The 18,165-nt window shown below is 40.8% G+C and overlaps 1 long non-coding RNA gene and 2 pseudogenes across 1 annotated transcript in view; 2 read left to right on the plus strand and 1 right to left on the minus strand.

Annotated features, from left to right (window-relative positions):
• LOC143669553 (uncharacterized) overlaps positions 1-11,209 on the minus strand; it is a 47,897-nt gene extending 36,688 nt beyond the window's left edge. Inside the window, exon 1 of the long non-coding RNA XR_013168944.1 lies at positions 11,061-11,209. This is a non-coding gene — a long non-coding RNA (uncharacterized LOC143669553). The remainder of the gene's footprint in view (positions 1-11,060) is intronic.
• A 97-nt stretch (positions 11,210-11,306) lies between these two features.
• LOC143669552 (nuclear pore complex protein Nup153 pseudogene) lies at positions 11,307-13,921 on the plus strand (annotated as a pseudogene).
• Positions 13,567-14,940, plus strand: LOC143669591 (nuclear pore complex protein Nup153 pseudogene; annotated as a pseudogene).
• Positions 14,941-18,165: the final 3,225 nt, after the last annotated feature.

The following is an 18,165-nucleotide window of genomic DNA, read 5'->3' on the forward strand; positions in this document are numbered from 1 at the left end:
GTACATACATACGTGTGGAAATTACGTCATATGGTAACTCTATACTTACTGATTTAAGTAACTGTCAGGCTGTTTTCCAAAATGGCTGCAGTATGCTACATTCCTACTAGCAGGGTGTGAGTTTCTCTTTTTCCAATCAACATTGTTTTTACTTGACAATTTTGTTATAGGAATACTATTATGTTAGAAGTGGTATTTCTTTGTGATTTTGTTTTGCCAAATGGCTAATGATATTGAACATCTTGTCATGTGCTTATTAACCATTTGTAAATTTCTTTGGAGTAGAGTCTATTTAGATCCTTTGTCCATTTTTATTTGTGCTATTGCTTTTTACTGTTGTGTGATACAGTTCTTTATATATTCCTGATACAAGTCCTTTATCTGATATGATTTGAAAATATTTCTCTCATTTATTGGTTGTCTCTTTACTTTGTTGACAGGGTCCTGTGAAGCACAAAAAGTTTTAAATTTTGATTAAGTCCCAAAAATTATTGTTTTATTGTGTTACTTGTGTTTTTGGTGTTAACTAAGATTCCATCTCCAAATCCAAGGCCATGAAGATTTACCCCTATACTTCCTTCTAAGTGTCTTATAGTTTCACCTCCTGTATTTAGTTCACTGATCCATTTTGAGTTAATGTTTATACATGGTGTGAAGTAAAGTTCCAACTTAAATCTTCTGCATGTAGATATCCAATTATCTCAGCACCATAAGTAGAAGAAGAGTTCATTCCCTTCATTTTTATAGGGAATTGATAAACTCTTGACTTTCTATAAATGATGTCTACAAGGCAAAAATTGTCAGCTAAGCCAATATTTCACTTTTATAAGCCACATAATTGATTCATCATAATAGTTTTTGACTGCTGGGTTTGGAAACAACTTCTTAGCTGCTTTTCAGAATTCTATATAAAAGACTTCTTTAGCATTTATGGAGACTTCTCTTTTTAATTGCAATTTTTTGAGATTTATTCACGTGCATTCAATCCATTGAAACTATACATATACAATTAATCATTTGCACTGTCTTCACATTGTTGTACATTCATGACCATGCTCAATTTTAGAATGTTTGCTTTACTCCAGAAAAAGAAATAAAAATGAAGTCTGATATCTCCAATCCCCCATCTTATTAACCCTTAGTATTATACTCGACACAACTTAAGATTTACAATAAAGGTAGGTTAACTAAGGAAGTTTAGTATTTTCAGAGTTACATACATAGATCCATAAAAAGAATAGACCATCCAGAAGTAGATCTATACAAACTTGAGCAACTGACTTTTTTTGTGTGTATTTATACAATCATTATCAAAGAGCATGCTACTTTACTATAAGTTCAAATTTTTACAGTATATCATTCTAGCTATTCTAATACATTAGAAACTAAAAAAAGAAATATCTATATGATTCAGTAGTCATAACCATTGTTTAAATTCCAATTCAAATTACATCACCTCCCTTTCATTTGAACTTTCTCTTTTTCTTCAGAGATATATGAGAAATAACTGTTTTAAACACATCATGCTGGAAAGAGTTGACTTTTTATGGTGTATGGTGTATGGGAATGAAATTTGTTGATATTCTTGAAGATCCTAGTACCTCTGGGATTCAGAATCTTTGGGGCATAGGTACAATCTGGAGGTCTTATTTTCTGAAAAAAAAATAACTTACATAAGAAAAACTTTTATGGAATATTAGATAGAACCTAGAATATCTTTAGGGTTTTTAAAGAATGCTATTGGTTGGGATTTGATATACTGTGGCAATTTTAAATATCTGGGTGAAGCTTGCTTAAGAGTAACCTCCAGGATGACCTCCCACCTCTATGTGAAATCTCTTAGCCCTTAAACTTTGTTTTGTTCCATTTCTTTTCCCTTTTTGATCAGGAAGGCATTCTTAATCCTATGATACCAGGGCCAGTTCTTGGAGTTATATTCCATATTGTCAGGGAAATTTACAGCCCTGGGAGCTATGTCTCAAACAGGAGGGATTTAGTGAGCTTATTTGCAGAGTTAGCTTAGAGAGCAAAGTCACATCTAAGCAACAGAAGAAGTTCTCAGGGGTTGAATATAAGGAACACCTATAAATAGGCTTAGCTTTGCCATTGCAGAGATGAGTTTCAAAAGGGCATACCTGAAGACTAAGGGCTTAGCTTATTGTATTGGTAGTTCCTAATACTTGAAAGAATATCAGGAATCATTCAGGTAGGGAAGTTTAATAGTACCACATTTTTACCCAGTCCCTCAAAGTGTCTTTGCAAATCCTTGTTTTATTTTCTGCCCAAAATACTACAGGAGGTATTGGAGTATTACATTAACCTATACAGAATAATAAGATTACATTCTTTATTCTAGTTCCCTGTAATTGGGTTGTTTAAATAAATGACCAGAGAGGTTAAATTGGATAATGTGCTTCAGAAAATTTTAAACTTTTGGACCAAATAAATGCTCTCATGAAGACTACCTGATATCCTTCATGCACCTACAGGCAACAATTCAGGAACCTGTGGTTTATCCTGATAGAAACCTCAGGGAAAAGGATCCTCTAGACATTCTGCAGTAGAAATTCTGGTTTGTCATTTCATTTTCAGATTCGGTTGTAGCATACTCCTTCAAGTGTTGAGCACACATCATAAAGCAGTAACCAACTCCAAGGAGTCCTCTCTTCATTTTAAAAGATGATATCAATGGTAATCACTTTCTTTTAAACCACATGAGTATAAACTTCACCATGATTTGCAAAAAACTTGGAGTCCTTTATGGTTATTATCTCCTGCATTCTATATCTGAGAATTGAGAATCATTCCTTAAATATTCTTGGGCTAACAGTACACCTAAATGCTGATATTTTTCTTGGGCGCCAACTGGAGAACAAGGGTACAGCCTGGAAAATGTACCATTACCTGTCTCTCCCCATCTGACAGCTCAGCTTGAAGTGCTCATCTTGTTGTATGTGCTTCCTTAAAGTGAACCATCCTTCTATTATAGAAGGTGTCTTGTCTTTTAAAGCATAAACTTCCCAGATCTAATGCTTTATTGCAGTAGAAATTGGCATTTGATGAACTTTTCTATGGACTGCTCTGAAGCTTCTCAGTGGTAGGAGAAGTCATTAAGTGCCATCATTCTAATTGCACACATTTTCCTTTCCAACTGTTTGAAGTTCCTTCTCTGGTCAGTCGCTCAGATATGATCTCTTGGCCATCAATTTTTTCCCCCAGGAATGGCCAGCTGTGGTAGAAACTACATATCCTGCTATTGTAGAGATTTCCTGCAATTAGGAAGAACAGTTGCCATTGTATGAGCAGCATGTCAGGTATGTTTTCATGTTTCATTTAGGACCACTAGGGATAAAGCATCATCAAAGGTACCATGAATTAAAAAGTTTCCAATTCTTCAATGTTCTGAAATGTACAACATTCTAATTGTAGAACAAATAAGTGCAAAGGGGACAGAATTTATTGTGTAGAATTTGCATGACTAGTTGGGGCAGAGCCAATCCTCACAGACACACAAGGGCTCAAATTTAGATTGTGTTCTTGTCTCCACATGAGACTGTAGGTGTTAAATTGTGTGTGTTGATAGCTTATTTCTAAAGTGTAAACATTTACAATATGCCACAACATTATCCTCCTTTTAGGCATTGCTTTATTGATTTGTTTGTTTACTGCATCAGGTGCTATAAAGGATATATTTTTACATAGTCCCAACCTGTCCAATCCTCTTGGAAACCCTGCTCAGAAAAAGGGCAACTGGTAGGTTAAGAGTTTAGGAACAGGTGATTTCAGGGAAGTTTCCAGATCTTCTGTAACTGAAGTCCAGCAATCTATTCAGGGCTCACTCAGAGTCAACGCCCAGGAGTAGGCTGGACCATGGAAAGAGCCCAATAGTAAGCACACAAACCTTCCCCTTCAGGGCGTCCATGGGAAAAAGACTGGTGGCAAGGCAGAGACTCAAGAGAGAGGACGCTGAGGTGTGGTATTTGCATCCAGGGGAAAATCCTGTCAGGCAGGGATGTGGGTCTGTCTTGTGCCTGGGACATTGTCCAACCTCAGACAGACACTGAGTTTTAGAGGCTACCCACTCCAACTGCTCCTGTACAAGGCAGTGTTGCCACAGTGTTTCCAGTCTGCCCATTCTGATGCCTCAGAGAACCAGTAGAGATGATGTGGGAAGGGCTATGTGTGCCTCCATTTTTCCTTTCTTCTTTCTCTTCTCTCATTTCATCCCAAAAATGTCAGTTGCAAGGACACAGTGAACTTTAGGTCACCCAATTTCTTCCCAACACATGTAGAGTCACAAGAGTGCCCACCTGAACCTGGGCACAAACTAAAGAGTGTGGGGTATACCTCTGTGAACATAAACCATAAAGGTAAATAGTGTTTACCACTATGAAGTTGGTTCCATTGAGGAAGGAGAAGCACTCTGTGGGGCAGGGAAATTCCAGACAGAAAGTCATAAGGAACACATTGTTCCTCACAAGAGGACTTCCCCTTGCACCTGTATCTCCTTGGAACATTATTTGCAGGACTTGATGCTGGATTTAAGCCTCTCTGAACTCTGAATGCCCACCTGGGAACAGACTCATGGGAGGGTCATTTTCCCAACAAGGTAAGTACTTTACATGCTGATTTTTGCATCTCTCATCTGTATCCCTGACTGACACTGGGCATTTCTGCATTGGCTGCAAGACACAGCTCAGCCTCCTGAAGCACTCTGGATCCAGGCAGTGTGAAGAGCAGGAGACCCATTGCCTCTTGTGGGTTTCTGGCCTTTGCAATGCTGTACTGCATAGAGCTTCAGGATGTGAAGTAGTCCAGGGAGGTGCCAGGTGTGTAGCTTGTAAGCAGGATGGATGCCTCTGCTGCCTATGTCCCCCTTCACCCTCTAAAGCTGAAGATGTGACTTGGGGGCCTTTAGAGGAGCCTGACCTACTGAAAGGTTTGAAACTGACCTCACCTGGACTCACAGTGAGGGAATTTCTATGCAAGTTAAAAATAGTCTAAATCATTGCATGTATGCATTTGTGTGTGTTGAAAAGTTGAAAAATAGATACTTGTGGGGAGGAACTCTGTGAGGAAAGATTGTTTCCCTTTTTGAGTTCTTTCATGTTAAATCCAATCAGTTGATTTTGGGGGACCTGCTATTGGCAACAGAACACTGGACCAGGCATCATAGGCCTGGCTTGGTTTCCTGTCATGTATGTGGCCTGGACAAGTTACTCATTTATAAAGCTGAGGTTTCTTCAATGCAAATGTGGGGATTAACAATGCCTGATTTTTCATGGAGTTTTGCTTGTTTTTTATTAATCATAATCCAAATAATATAAATTTCCCTGCAGGTGAACAATCACCTGCCTTGTCCATCGATGTAACCCCATTGCTCATAGCAGTGCCTGACATGTCATGGGCCCTCAAGATACAGCAACTGACAGAACAGTGCATTATAAAGGTAAATAAAAATACTTAGAATGGTAGATAATAAAAAATATGTTTATACCTAAAAAATAACAAATGTAGTTTACAGCTAGATATAAATATTTCCTGAAGCTGTGAGTAGATAGTTGCATAGATACTATGCTATATGAGAAAGGTAGCCAAACTCTCTGTGATATTTTGAGTGACTTTCCAGTAGAGGGTCTTTTGAGCAACAAAGCATAAGACAGAATTAGTCATGAAAGTAAAGTCTCCATTTATTATTGAGGAGAGGTTTTATGTGATTTAGGTATTAAACAGAAATGTATGTTATATTTAGGTGACAATGTGCTAAAGGTTTTTATTCAGATTATTCATTACACTTTAATTTCCAAATAATTACCAGAAATAGTGTTTTTCCTTTCATAAGCATGAAACCACCCTAGAAGTTTTCTGTTTTCCAGAGCAGTCTGGTATTCTTTACAGTACATTAATTCAGGAGGAAATGCATTCACATCAGATGCCAGCCTTGCAGAAAGATACTGTAGAGTTTCTCCAGGAGGTATCAGGGACATGACTGGGCCTATTGCAAGAGTGTAACTCCCCCTGTGGGTGAACCACCTTTATAAATAGTAAAAGGGAACCCAAATCAAGGGAAAATGGGTACTGGTGGTCTTTGTCATATCACTGGTGATAATATTTCATATGTTTTCTTTTCTTAAATGAAACCTCATCTTTCATGTAAAAACCACTGGATATAGCTTTTGGTTGGTAGACACAGTTCTCTTGGGGCCCAGCTCTGAGGGAAGCTACTATTTCAACCTGCACTGGAGAAAGGTGGTAGCAGTCAGTGTTTCACTTCCACACTGGAAAAATTGCTGCCAACCATTATTTCGAACATCTGAAGTTAGGGGCTGAGGTGATGGAGAATTAAAACTGCAGCAGGCTTTGGGGTAAATTAGTTGAATGGGCTCTATTTGCTGGGCAGGCCAGGATAACTCACTTTTGTGGACCCATTGGAGATTATTTTGGCACCCTTCCTGATCATCCCTTTAGGGAAGCTTGGAGCCAGTCTGCTCCTCTTTTTTGTGGGTCCCTGGCCCTGCTTTGGTTAGGGTGACACTTCCTGCAGAATTTTTTCTCCAGGAAAAAGCAGCTAGAGACAATGGGAAAAGTATAACAATTTGTAGAGACAGAGAACCTAGGACTAAGGACTGCTGGCTTCAAACACCTGGGAAAGGGAGACCCATCTGTTGTGAAAGAGAGGGACAAGCCAAGTCCTGTAAACTGGGTACACCAAACAACTAGTAAAGAAAAGCTTAGGACCAAAAAGATAGAAAAACCATGCACACTGCATGTGTCTTGGGCAGACCTTCCAGAGAGAAGGGTTGAAGCTCACGAAAATCTCTGATTTACCATTGACTTTCTTGTTACAAAACAAGAAACAAACATCTCAGGGAATAAACTCTAGAATTACAACTTTAAAATATACAATGTGTCAAAAAAAGCTCAAGACAAACAGAGAAATGAGGAATGGCTTATCCAAAGGAAAAAGATAAAATTGGAGACAGCACAAATGAAGATGAGCAGTAGACATACTAAACAGAGGCTTTTAATAAATGGTCATAAAAATGTTCAAGAAGATGAAGGAAAATACAGAGAAAGAAGTAAAAGAAATCAGGAAAACAATGAACAATCAATGTGAGTATCTACGTAAAAAAGAGAAAAATTTTAAAAAGGAGCCAAACAGAACTAGTGGGGTTGAAGATCACAATAACTGAAATGAAAATTGCCTAGGAAGCTTTTAAGAGCATATTGTAGCTGGCAGAGGAATTAGTGAACTTAAGTCAAGACACTTGAAATGAGTCAGGCTGAGGACCAGAAAGAAATATATATATATATAATTTCTTTATATATATAATTTCTGTTTCTTTGTATATATATATATATATAATATATATATATATATATATATATATATATATTCTTTCAGCTATGGGACAACATCAAGCACATCAATGCATTATGGGAGAAGCAGAAAGAAAAGAAAGAGGGAAAGAGGCAGAAGGAATCATAGAAAAAATGACAGAAAAATTGCCAAATTTAGCAAAAGACATGAATATGTACATCAAAACAGCTCAAAGACTCACAAACAGGGTGAATAAAAAAGCAAAATATACCTAGTTATATATGAATTCAATGTCAAATGCATAGGACAAGGAGAGATCTGAAAGCACCAAAGGAAAAGCAATGTGTTATGTACAAGAGAGTCCCAAATATATAGTGTGCCAATTTCTCATCAGAAACTATGCAGTGGATTGAAGTACAAAAAGTGGTGAAAGAAAACAAATGCCAGCCAAATATATAGTGTGCCAATTTCTCATCAGAAACTATACAGTGGATTGAAGTACAAAAAGTGGTGAAAGAAAACAAATGCCAGCCAAAAATTTTATATATGATGAGACTCTCTTTCAAAATTGAGGGGGACAATAAGATATCACCATGTTAAAAAGAAAAGAGCAGAACTGAGGAAATAATAAGGAAGTATAAGACTTAAATCATACATAAACTAGCTAGACCTAACAGATTTATATAAAACACTGCACTGAACAAAAACAGAGCACACATTCTTCTCAAGTGTAAATGGATCATTCTTCAAGATAGATTAAAGGCTGGGTCACAAAACAAGTCTCAATAAATTTAAAAAATATGGAAATCATGCAATGCATATTCTCTGACCACAGTCGAATGAAGATAGAAATCAATAACTGAGGGAGGAATTGAAAGTTCACAAACATGGAAATTTAAAAATATACTCTTAAACTACCAATGGGTTAAAAAGGATTTCACAAGGAAAATTAGAAATTATCTTGAGGTGAATAGAAAGGAAAGCAGAACATACCAAATATATAGGTGCAGCAAAGAGAGTGATGAGAGGGAAATTTATAGCTCTAAATGCTTACATTAAAAAAGACTTCAAATCACAGCTTTAATTTCAAAACTGGAACTACTAAAAAAGAAGAACAAAGTAAACCCAAAACAAGCATAAGGAAGGGTATAACAAGATTACAGTGGAGATAAAAGAAACAGAATACAAAGAAACAAAAGAGAGAATAAACACCAAAAGATGGTTCTTGAAAAGATCAGTAAAGTTGACAAAACTGTAGCTACTCTGACAAAGGAAAAAAAGAGGATAAAAATAACAAAAAAATCAGAAAGGAAAACGGGGCATTGCTACCAATTCCACTGAAATAAAAATGATTATAAGAAAATAATATGAATGATTATAGATCTACCTACATGACTCAAGAACAAGTAAAAGACCTAAAGAAAGCAATTCCCAGTAAAGAGACCGAATTAGTCATCAAGAAGTGAGATTTGTACCTGGTATGCAAGGTTGGTTGAACAAAGGAAAATCAATTAATATAATATACCACATTAACAGTGAAGGACACAAACTGCTTGATCTCCTCAATTGATGCAGAACAGTCATTTGACAGAATACAGAACCCTTTCTTAATAACACCACTTAGCACACTAGGAGTAGATGGAAACTTCCTCAGCATGATAAGGGGTGTGTATGAAAACCCTATATCCTAAGTAATGTTGCAAGATTGAAAGCCTTCCTACTAAGATCAGGAACAAGACAAGAATACCCACTGTCACCAATGTTATTCAACATTATGCTAGAAGATCTTGCCAGAGCAATTAATCAAGAAAAATAAATAAATGCATCCAAATTGGAAAGGAAGAAATAAAACTTTATACTTCCTATATATTGATGATATGATCCCATATACATGCAGAATCCATAACAAAGCTACAAGGGAAAATAAATGAATTCAGCATACTGGCAGGGTACAAACACAACATCCCCAAATTGGTAGTATATCTATATACAGTGTACAATTTGAAGAAAAAATCCAGAAAAAGAACCACTCACAATAGCAACTAAGGGAATCCAAAGGTCTAGCAATAAATATAAGCAAGGTTGTAATGGACTCCTACATAGAAAACTACAAAAGTTGCTAAAAGAACTTTTGAAATCCTAAATAAATGGAAGGACATTCCATGCTCATGCATTGGAAGATTAAATATCATTAGAATGGCAATACTACTAAAACAATGTGTAGATTCACTGCAACCTCCATCAGAGTTCCTACTGCCTTCTGTGCAGGAATGGAAAAACCAGCCGCCAAATTTATATGCAGCAGCAAGGGACCCTAAGTAACTAAAGTCATCTTGAAAAAGGAAAATGATGTTGGATGAATCACAATTCTCCATCTTAAAACTTATCACAAAGCAACAGTGATGAAAACAGCACCGCTGCCCCTGGAGAGCCGCTGGCCCTAGGTCCATGGCCCACAGGGCAGCAACCACTGTCTGGCCTGGGCGCCCCACGCCGCAGCGCACTTGTAGGTGAGTCCGGAGGTCGAGGACTGGGAAGTCGGCCCTCAGCCCCTAGCTGCAGCTCTGCAGGCAGCCAGCCCCTCCCCATGCTCCTCCCTCCAGGCGGGGCTGCCCTGCCCCCACATCGCGTGCCTGCCTGGATGTTCTACCCCAGCTGCAGCTGCCACCCAGGGGCAGCCTCAGCACTATAGGTCGCCCCATCTGGAGCAGCCATCTCTGGTCCCAGTCCACCCATGGCAGCTCCCAGCTCCACCAGCAGTAATAGCAGCAGCAGCAGGAGCATCTCAGTGTGGGATCAGCACAGTAAATGAATATCCGAGGACTGCCTGGCAGCACCACGGCCAAGGCCTGGGGAAGGTGTGTCAGCCTTATGAAAAAACAGTCTCCACAAAGGCAATTCTGAAGAAAAGGAACACATGCAAAGGGTGGGCTCATAAAGTGTCTGCCCTGAAAGCTAGTGGGGTTCAAGCTCAAAGGGCAAAGCAACAGGATTATCACACATGCTCATCTCCTCCACTTTGCCATAATTTTCCATTTATGTAAAAATCTCCTTAAAAAATTCACTGTAGTTCCTGCATCTCCACGTCCCTCAGTGCTGTACAAACCATCAGCAGACTGGGAAGAGCTTTGAGGGTTACCGTGAATGTTCAAGAGGGCAGCGGTCTGGCTAAATGTCGACCGAAGTGCATGGAGAGCATCTGTCTTCAGAGGCCATGCTCCAATTTTGAAATAAAATAAATAATTCACTTTGTCAGTCTCAGTGCCGAAGATGAAAGACAAGTACTCTGCCTTTTCCCTCCTGCCACTGCCACTGACGCCGCCGCTAACAGTGAACTTTTGCTTCCAGATAGTGTGAAGAAAGCATCACACCTTATATTTCCATTGCACTACCATAGTACCAAAATCATCAGTGTAGGACACAAAGAAACCTAATAAATTAGCTAAATTTGGGGAAGAGTGGCTGAGAGAAAAATATCACAGTTCCTGAAAATCTCTTAGCCTTCATTTACTCATCCCTCCCTCCCTCCCCCCAAACCGCTAGGCAGCCCCTAATCTTTATCCAGGCAGGTCCCAGATATTGAGGCTTTAGTTCCAGACTACTGCAATTCAGCAAGCTTTGCAATAAACTGAGTTCCACGTTGTTTTTGGTTTCCCAGTGCATATAAAAGCTATGTTCACAATATGCTGTAGTATATTAAGTGCTCAAGAGAATTATGTTATAAAAAACGTGGACATACCTTAATTAAAAACAACAGAATAGGCACAGTTGCGCTGTCCACCGCAGCGGGGCGGGCACTGTGCTCAAGGGGAAGGCAGGCGGCACTGGGGGCCTCAGGTGCAGCAGCGATCGCCCGGGCAACGGGAAAGAATCCCCACCGGCTGTGGGTCCAGCTGGACCTCTGCAGGGTGCGTGGCACCCGGGGCTTTCTCTGCGGGGCATCTCCATAGAGACCATGACGTCACAGACGCGGGGTTCCGCAGGGGGGTGCTACCGGACCTAAGCAAGTTTCTTGGTCTCTTTGTTGCCAAGCCCCCTCTCTGCCAGTACTCACTGTTGCTCTACTGTTCTCTCAACCTCGCCATCCCGGGGGTGCCTGTGCCCCCATCCGGTAGACATCTGGGCCAGATCTCCGCAGGTACTGTCCCAAGGTCCCGCCTCCGCCTCTTCTACCCCCTTACTTGCCCCATTACCCGCTCTGTTCCAGGCCCCGACAAGGAGCCGCAGAGCCTCACCATGGCCTCCGGAGCCAGGGGACTAGGAGGGGGCGGTGGCAAGATCCGGACCCGGCATGGCCACCAGGGGCCAGTTAATCCTTACATGCAGGGGCGACAGCAGCATTGGGGTATCCTTAGCAGACTTACCAAATGGATTAGGAATATTATGCCAGGATGGCTGCAGAGATACTTCAATAGGAATGAAGATGTACACAGGTGCTCAGCAGACACAGGGGAGGTACCACATGGGCAGGAAAATAGAGAAGATGAGCATCTCACACAGGCCACTGAGGAGAGCTCCAATACTAGTGATGGGAGGATCACTCCTGCACCAAATGTTGATAATACAGAAGAACCCTCAACAACTAGAGCTGCATCAAATTTTGCAATAAGTCCTATTCATCAGCACCATCCAAACTTCTCCATGTTGGAATCCCCTGCCTTATAGCACCAGTCTTCCACATCATCTACATTGCCAATTGGCAGTTCTAGATTTTCCCTTGTAAAGGAATTTAAAGATTCTACCCTCAGCATGATGATAGCAGCTCAACTAACAGCGGTTTTCTTTCAAGAGCTTCTGATAAAGATATAGCTGCTCCAAAGACTATTTCAGTACCACGTCTGTGGTCCACAGAGGCTGAGCCCTCTCATGCACTCTCACAGCACACTGCCACCAGCTCAAAGAAACCAGCATTCAACTTAGCTGTCTTTAGAACACTTTCCTCTTCACTTGGGAATTCTTCAAGCCTTAAAAGTATCAGCTTGGAGATTCTCTTTTTTACCCTGGAAAAACAACATATGGTGGGGTAGCAGCTGCTGCAGGATGGTCTAAACTACGAGGTACACCTTACCAGGCACCAGTTAGAAGAGAGATGAAAACTAAGCAACTCAATGCACAATCTCCTGGTGTGACTAGTTTTACAGCTTGGCGAATATTACAATCCTTAGAGAAGATGTCTAGCCCTCTACAGGATGCAAAAAAACATTCCTTTAGTTGTTTCTTCTCCTGTGAATTCTCTTGATAGAAGTGGTATAGATTCCACAGATTTTCATGCAAAAAGGGTTAAGGTGAGCTCTCAGTATCCCCCTGTTCAGAGACACTTGATCCCAAAGCCAGTTTCCATAGCAACAAATCTCACTGTGTATTTGAAACCATCCCTGACCCTATCTCATGAATTGAGAAAGACTAATCAAAGAAAAGTTAATAAGTATGACACACAATGTGAAAAAAGTGAGACACCAGAACAAAATAGAGAACAAGAAAGTGGTTTTCCAGATCCAGATTTCAGTCTGCCTTCAGGCAATGGATTATCTTCTGGAATAGGGAATGGAGGCTGCGAAATAAGAGGAGAGAGAATGCACTTCAATGAATCTAAATTGTCAGTGGAGCAGGACATGGAAGTACAGGTATTACCAAAAATCTCTCCACCAATCACCAGTTCTTCACTGACTGCCTGCAGTTTTAGTTCCTCTGTGATCACACCTTCCTCCTCATCACCTATCAGGAATTCACAATCATTAATCAATAAGGTATAAATGACTTCTCCAAGCAGCAGTGACAGTTCTGTGTTTACATTTTCATCTCCAATTATAAAATTTACTGAGACATAGATACTAACTCCATCATCTGCTGGATTTCCATTTAATGTGCCTATTGAAAAAACCAGAACTTTCTTACACCAGTTGTTCTTCAGACCCAATGGTAAGTACTTCAGCTCAAGATATCATTGCTGTGAATAGTCCAAGCTGTAAGAAGAAACCAGATGAAGATACTGAGGGCACTTTTTGACATGCAATATCTCTGAAATAAGGAAGTGTCCTAGATGTTCTGAAAACACCTGATTTCATATCAGTAAAGGAAGATTCTTTTGCTGCTTAGCCTACTATGACAAGCCAGGTAGTTTATACAAAATCAGCAATAAGTAGCTTTACTTTTAGTGTAATTGGACTTGGGGGAAGTTTAAAAGCTCAATCTCATGGCAGTGTGATACATGTCTACTCCAGAACAATGTTAGAGATGAGAAGTGCATGCCTTTTCAAGCTGCAAAGTTGCCACCAAGAAGTGCTGCTAAACAGACTGGAATTGACACACCAAATATAAATGGCAAACCAACTGTCTCTGCATCAGGGACAGGCCTTGGACACAAATTGAAGCCAGCAGTAGGACCTGGGATTGTGAGACCAGCTTTGGCATGGACGTTGTTAACCCTGATCCTGCTGCTGTTGTTACCGCAGTGACATCTGAGAACAAGAGCAGCTTCAGCTTTGGAACCATAGGAATTAAAATGCCAAGCAATGTTTTCCTTTGGAAATTTAGAGTAAATCAAAGACGGGAAATCTTCAAAGTTAACATTTAATTTCAACATTACGAAACCATCTAAGACAGAATCAGAATAGTCAACAAAGGCTGCTTTTGCTTATGGAGTTCAAACCAATACTATGGCTGATCAAAGGAAAGCAAAGCCAGTTTTTAATTTCTTAAACGACAGTTCCTCTAGTTCATGTACACCAGCCACTTCAGCTGGTTGTGACATTTTGGTAGAACCATCTCTTTGTCCAATCCTCCTGTGGCCACCTTTGTGTTTGGACAGGTCAGCCATCCTGTGAGCATCTCTGCTTTTGGGAACTCTGCTGAATCCAGCACATGTTAGTCTTCACTATTTTCTCAAGATAGCTAACCAGCAACCACATCTAGCATTGGCAGAGCTGTCACCCCACTTGTCTTTGATCTGGGAGCCAGTAGTAATTATACTTCAATCTCTGGTTTCAACTTTGGAGCTACAACCACATCTAGCTCTTCAGGATCCTTTGTATTTGGTACTGGACCTTCAACACTATCTGACAGTCCAGCATTGGGTGTTAAAATGACTCCAACATTTGGATAAAGTCAAAGTGCCAACCAGCCTTATTCCCCAGGCTTTAGAACTGTATCATCTTCACTAATATTATTTTTCAACTGGTTCTCAGGTTGAACCCCAACCTACTTTTGATACAGTGTCAAGCAGTAACCAACCTCCTGTGTTTGCATAACAGCCTAGTTGGTCTGCATTTGGCTCTGGAAATACTTCTAATTCCAGCTTGGTTTTCCAACTTAACAGCAGAACAACAAATTTCAACTTAACAAACAATAATCCATCAGGCATGTTCACATTTGGTGCAAATCCTGCCACACATGTAGTTCCAGCCCAGCCTTCAGTCTCAGGAGGATTTCAATTTAACCAGTCTCCAGCAACATTTACAGTGTGGTCAAATGGGAAACATAGGTTTTCTTCTTCTGGAACATCAGTTTCTGCTCACAAGATAAACTGCTGTTAGATGCAGGAAATAAAGTCACAATGGTTTATACCCAATAGTTTTATTAACAAAAGCTGGTTCCCTTCATCCAGACAAGGAATTGTACTGTGTGCTGAAGTTATCTCAAGTCAGATCTGCCTAAGGACACCTTTAACTTTGGAATTTTCTTCCTTGCTCTTTCTTTATAGAAAACTCCAACACCACCCCTCCCCTTTAATAAAAGCTGGACTGATGACTGATTCTTCACAAAAATAATATATGATGCAGCAAATTATTCACTGATTTTACCTGGTCTGGCTAAGTAACAGCATCAGTAAATTTAAAAAATATTATGTGTCACTGAAAAGAAGTGATACCTGTAATATAGTTGGAGAAATCCTGACTTTGCTCAGCCCTCGATTTATGCTCCTGAGTAGCAAAGAAATCTCTCTCTTTTTTTTTTATTACATGGGCAGGCACAGGGAATTGAACCCAAGTCTCTGGCATGGCAGGCAAGAACTGTGCCTGCTGAGCCACCGTGGCCCACCCAGTAATCTTAATTTAAAATATAAATCCAAGTCTTCCCCTACTCAATGGCTTCCCTATGCTCCTAGTAAAAGGCCCAAAATAGCTATTCCGAGAAACCTGTGCTCACCAGGTCCCTAGCTCCTTCCCAGCCCTGTCCTCTCACCTGGCTTCAGGCACTCCCTCTACCTTGCCATTGTCCATGTTTCCTGTCCTAGTTTGCTAGCTGCCAGAATGCAATATACCAGGAATGGGATGGCTTTTTAAAAGGGGAATTTAATAAGTTGCAAGTTGACAGTTCTAAGGCCAAGAAAATGTCTCAATTAAAACAAGTCTATAGACATGTCCAACCAAAGGCATCCAGGGAAAGATACCTTGGCTCAAGAAGGCTGATGAAGTTCTAGGTTTCTATCTTAAGTGGAAGGGTACATGGTGAACAGAGCATCATCTGTGAGCTATCTCTCCTGGCTTCCTGTTTCATGAAGCTCCCTGGGAGGCATTTTCCTTCTTCATCTCCAAAGGTTGCTGGCTGGTGGACTCTGTTTCTCATGGCTATGTCATTCTGCTCTGCTCTCTCTGAATCTCCTTCATTCTCCAATATGTTTCCTCTTTTATAGGACTTCAGAAACTTATCAAGACCCACCCAATTGGGTGGAGACATGTCATCATCTAATCCAGTTTAACAACCACTCTTGATTAAATCGCATCTCCAGGGAGATGATCTGATTACAGTTTCAAATATATAGCATTGAATAGGGATTATTCTGCCTTTATGAAATGGGATTTTGATTAAAACATGGCTTTTCTAGGGTCCATACATCCTTTCAAACCAGCACACTGCCCCAGGGCTGACCCTTCTCTCTGGACCCCTTTCTCTGGGCCAGTTAAGGTCTCCTTGACCTTCAGCCCTTAACCAACCCTGAACCATCAGATACCTCCTGCCCTCATGATTCCCTGGATAGCCAGGTGTTTCCATTAACTCCCAAGTAATGCTTTGCACAGTTCATTTCACACTGCATCGCAACCTGTATCCATGTATTTGTCTGGTCTTTACATGCTATCTTTCCCCTCCACTGGATCATAAACCTTCTGAGGGCAGAGACTATCCCCAGGGCCTAACACTGAAGATTTTTTTTGAATGAACAAATGGAGAGATGGAAGGATGTGCCTATTTTACAGATGGCAAACTAGAGAATTTTCCGTAACTCGACTAATCAGAGCAGTTTTAGATCTCGAGTCTCGATTTATTTCTCCAGCCTCTCCTACATGTCTCACTTTATGCACACACCTAAAAGCCATCTGGGCAAACAATCCAAGAGTAGAGCAGCACCGGGGGTCCTTGCTGTCCTCAGCCATGGCACGCCAGAGCCCAAGGTCCGAAATCAGCTCCTGCTGAGAAATGTCGGGGACAACTGGGAGCAGGTTAGTTCCAGCTAATGGAATAAAAACAATAAATGAAATGAGAAGGAAACAAAACAAAAATTTTAGCAAAATTTGCTCACAATCATCCATGACAATCAGCCTCTGATTAGCCACCTCATTAAAATATAAACTAATTTGATTCAATCATTTAAGCAACAACCCACATCAGCATAGTCATATTATCAAAGATGCTATCACATTCATTTTTCACAAAATGTGTCAATTTGGCATTTTGATTAAGAATATGAATTTCCAGCTGGTGCAGGGAAGAAAATCTCCTGGCAGCTGCTGCTTTCCAATAGTTCTTCCAGACCACTAGCATCATTTCCCAAACAAAGCAATTAAGTGAAAAGACCACCCAAACACACCGAGACTGTGAGGATGTGGGTATAAAGAACTCCTAAGGAGGGTTTTCTTATGAGATCAGCAGTAAATTTGCAAGCTTTGAGCCTGAAGCTTGCAAATCTGTATGTAGGCAGCTCCCAGTAGGGTCAGGATTCCCCAGGGCAGGTGGAAGAGTTCAATGTCACCACTTTCCATTTGAGGACCTAGACCGGTGCCTCTGCAGTCCCCTACTCTGCACGGCCAGACTCTTCCCTGTGCTATGATATGAGCTCATTCTTTCATGTGCTGCCTCAAAGGCTGTGAAAGGCCTTCCCTGGCTCTGCAGCCTGCCTGGCCTGCTCCCTCCTGGGTACAGTGGGAGCTTTTCAGTGAGAGCTTTTCCTCACTCAACCTGAAGCCAGGGTCAAGGTTCCTGCAGCTGAACTAATGCAGGGCCAAGACAGGTCACCAATGAGTGTGGCCATGCAGACATGGGAAGAGCCACCTGAGGGAGGCTCAGGTCCCCTAGGCTGCAGGTTCTCCAGAGCTGCCGAGCACTGGGAAGGTTCATAAGCAGTAGGAATTCTGAGCTTTTAAATGAACTGTTTCAATTCTGGCCACTAAATGAATTTAAAAACAAATCTATAAGTGAAAGAAACAGGTTTACAGCCCAAACCAAAACCCAGACCACCGTTTTCACTCGCTATGCCATGGGCTTTTGCCCACAATGTACTTCTACCCATTGGAATCTCTGCCTCTTTCTTTGGGGCCCCAGCAACACCCTTGTTCTGACCTCAGGGGCAGAGTCAGGAATGTAGTGAAATGAGCACTTTCACTGTGCATGAGATTTAACGGCTCACCAAACACTCAGCCATCAAGATAACATTTTAATGCAGTATTCTTTTTAATCAAAATTAAAGCAAAAATGTCCACTAGGAACAAAATATCAACAATTTAAATACAGAAAGCTCAGTACAGTCCCTGGGAAGCAGACTCAGTTTCTCCCCAAGGTGAATGCTTCACTCACCTCACCCTCATCATGGCCCTGCTCCTGAGATGATCCCTCGTCTTACCCATCCACGT

The sequence above is a fragment of the Tamandua tetradactyla genome, chromosome 26, assembly GCF_023851605.1.
Source record: "Tamandua tetradactyla isolate mTamTet1 chromosome 26, mTamTet1.pri, whole genome shotgun sequence".
Taxonomy (NCBI): Eukaryota; Metazoa; Chordata; class Mammalia; order Pilosa; family Myrmecophagidae; genus Tamandua; species Tamandua tetradactyla.